This window comes from Charadrius vociferus, unplaced genomic scaffold (assembly GCF_000708025.1).
Source record: "Charadrius vociferus isolate BGI_N301 unplaced genomic scaffold, ASM70802v2 scaffold306, whole genome shotgun sequence".
NCBI lineage: Eukaryota > Metazoa > Chordata > Aves > Charadriiformes > Charadriidae > Charadrius > Charadrius vociferus.
This window is the reverse complement of record NW_009648963.1, coordinates 1,119,364-1,122,970: the sequence shown is the minus strand read 5'-3', so window position 1 is coordinate 1,122,970 and position 3,607 is coordinate 1,119,364.

Below are 3,607 nucleotides of genomic sequence, written 5' to 3'. Positions count from 1 at the left end.
AGCAGGTGCTAACTATGCTTTTCTCTCAAGTGGACAAATCAACTAATCTAATTCGATCAAACTGAGAGAAATTTGGCCTGAATTTAGTTTGAATTTTGCTGTTTCTTGTCAGATAGAGTAAAAAACCCACCTTTTTTTTCACCCCTCCGTATTCCAATTGGCCTAATAACAGCTAGCACTTCCCTCTGCAGACTTCCCCTCCATTTTAGTCTGAGACCATCACTGCTACAATGAATAATACTACTGTAACTCTTCAGTGTTTTCAACTCCAGTAATACAGCTTATTTTTTCAACAAATATTGACTCTTTGCTTCCCAATTTTGAATGCTTAGTTTATCTTTTTGGTTAAAATCTACCACTACCAGGGCACATCACATACCGGTTTGTTTGTCTCGGGACATGTCTCTAAAGAAGTGGTTGAATGGTGACGCAAGAAGCCCTGCAGGAGTCAGAGAATTCCCCAGAAGCCCCAGAGAGCCATATGCCAGGAGAAAAGCCATGGCTAAGGAGTCAGGAGAAGCAGCTGGGCTCACCTTGGGGAGGAGACATCTTTAAGTCCCGTGTCCAAGTGTCCATTTGCTATGCTTGCCTAGGTTTGTCCTCTGTGCTGTAAGCCGAGAGGAGCTGAGATTTGTGCCTGTGCTGAGTTTGTGATGGGGAGCTGGTGCTTTTGTCCTGAAAAATTAGTAAAGGGCTTGGGAGGTGAGATGAATCCAGGAAGATGCTTCTCAGCATTCAAGGGATGGGTTACTTCTCACATGTATGCATAGACCATGTTATTTGAGTAAAATCCAGCTTGGCTCAGCCTTCTCTCTCCAGTTTGTCCCAACAATGTGCCTACCCCCAGTCACAGTGAGTGGGCTCCAGGTTTCAGGTCCCTGTGTCTACCTCCTCTGAAGGATTTCACTAATTTGTGTTTAATGGGGACACATTTTTGAGGGTGATTATTACCAGTTGGTATTTTGGACTTTACCATTGCTTTTGATTTCCCTGCCTTTCTGCTGTTGCTGTCCTTCCTTTTTTTTGATGGTGCCATGTTTTCCACAAATGAGTATTTTGGTTTTCATGTTGTTCATTCTTAAAGGCCCTGGAGTTGTACATTAATTTTATTGACTTAACCACTAGATGGGGACACTGGACACCCCGAACCTGATTTAGCTCCACCACGAGGTTACCTGTGGACCTGGAGCTGCAGAAGCAGCCAGAGGCCCCAGAGCTAGACAGGAGCAGGTACATGACAGCTGTTTTGGGGAAGGAGTGAGAAAGATCCATTACACAGTGGCTTTAGAGGTCCTCCAGCAAACACCGCCAATCACAGGGCAAATCTGTCCTCTTTCTGCCCAGAGGAGCAAGTTGCTCAAATTCTATGTCCACTGGAGAGCGTGGAGTGATAGCGAGAGGCTGGAGAGAGTCAGAGGTGTGAGACCTTCCCTCGCTGCCTCTCTCCTAATCTCATCCCTATTTGCTGGGGATTACATCCCAAAGACTGCTCTGATCCTTTGATCCTCCCTTGCAGTGAGACTATCTCAAGAAGAGGCCCCCACCACTTTGGGGCTTCTGGCTGTATCTGTGAAGTGAGGTGGGAAGTTAAGTAGAATATCAACAGCTTTTTGGTTTTTTTAAACCGTTTAAGCTATTTTTAAAAGACCAAGATCAATCTACGCTTCAAATACTGTTTCTGTATTTTATCTATTTACACTGTAAGTGCAGATAGGGTTTAAAGTGTCCATTGCCTGCATTAGTTCTTCTTGTCTTTCCTCTGCATTGGGAGGGCTTTGTTGCTGTGGTTTTCCTTCATTTTCTGGACAGAACTGGATGTTGGAAGAGATGAGATTTCCTCCAAATAGAGGCAGTGATGTTTGAACAGTTCAGATCATCATTATAAAACAGCAAAGGAATGGGGGTGAAAAGCAGACATTTTTGCCAGAAAGATCCATGTATTTGAAATCCTGAGGCTAGTTCTTGCTTGTTAAAGCTCAGAGATGATGCCTGAGGGACTACTGACTTTTTCTTTTTTTTTTTTTTTTTTAACATAGAAGATGTAAAATGAATCTGTGGTTGCACATAATGATCAAGGACATAAAACTACGAGTCTGCAATATGGCCGGATCATTAGGGGAATATGTCCACTGACCATAAGAAACAGCTGGGTAGGCTTTATGCAGATTAACTAATACTTGGTGGCAAGGTACTGCTGTCGAACAACCAATTTCTCCACACTAGTTCAGCCCTTAGGGTAGGTTTGTGCCATCTCCTGTTAATCCCTAGCAGATGTTTGGAAGATGTGGAGGCCCAGCGCCTGGCTGCAGCGGCATGATCTTGTGCGGAGCGGAGTCGGTGCCGCCTGGGATCGCAGCTCGGCAGTGAGGATGGACAAGCCCAGGATCTGAATGAGGACTGCACACGCAACCAGAGCACAGAGAGTCCCTGACAAATAGCGGTGACCTTTAAGGGAAGCTGTGTAAATGATCCTTGTCAATACTACCATTAGATTAGTGAGGGGCAGTGACTACTCCAGGGCTATGAACTGCATTACAGTCACTTAATAGAGCTCATTCATTGGTAGCAAACTGACTGGGTGATTTGCTTTTCATCAGCTCTGCCGGTTGACTTTTGCACCTCCACTGTTCAAATGGCATGTGAAATCTCTGGTGTTAGTTGGCACCAGAGCGGTAATTTAGCAGAAGTTAGCATAAAAGCAACCAGATTGATAACAGCTAGCCAGGTACCTGGGAATTGTACGTAATGCTGGCGAGAGCTTAAGACATCTCCTCTTTCAACTTTCAGTTACATCATGTTCTTGTGCAGAAAGGGTACCTGTCTGATTTTTTCCTGTCCTGTTGTTTGCACAGGTCTGTATGTAAGGCCGTACTCATGGTTTATAGCTTCAGAGGCTGTCCCTTGGCAGCCGCTGCAGCTGTGGAGTGCGAAGGACGAGCAAGCTGTGGAGGTCAACCTGGATGGAGGGATGGTGGGAGATGGAAAACAGCCAGCTCTCCTCTTTAACTCTTTCACATACACCAAAAGCCAAAGGCTTCTAATAATTGCTGTCTCCTGCCAATCCTTGGTTTATATACCTGTATGAAAGTTCTAGATACAAGATGGTTGAATACTCAAGCACCCTCCAAAGAAGCTGTCAGCTTGAACAAAATTGCGTTAGAAGTAGTGTCAAGCACTAGTTCATCATACCCCTAGAATCAGGGTAGGTGGAGATTTTCCTTGTTTCACAAAAGCAGTGGTGTGGCCAATTATGTATAATGTAGTTGTTCAGTGAGCCTGCTCTCCCACCCACCCCGGGCACAGGGCCGCATGCTCGGGCAACACAGCGCTGAGCTCGGAGCTCCTTGATTGCAACCCTTACTGCAGGCTGCTTCGGTGACCTCCACGGGCTCGCTTAGCTTTGCCATCTCTACCTTTCCCTTATCTTCCAGAGGTGTTGTGAGGACAGATTAATGCTGAAAGTGATCATGAGCTCTGTTAAAAACTGTCTGAGTGTTATTATTGGCTGCAGCAATATTGTACTTGGCAGCAAAGAGGCCAGTTACAATTAGCTTCCGAAAGATGCTGCAGACACATAAATGCCTCCAATTCTCCCACCAGGGAAAGA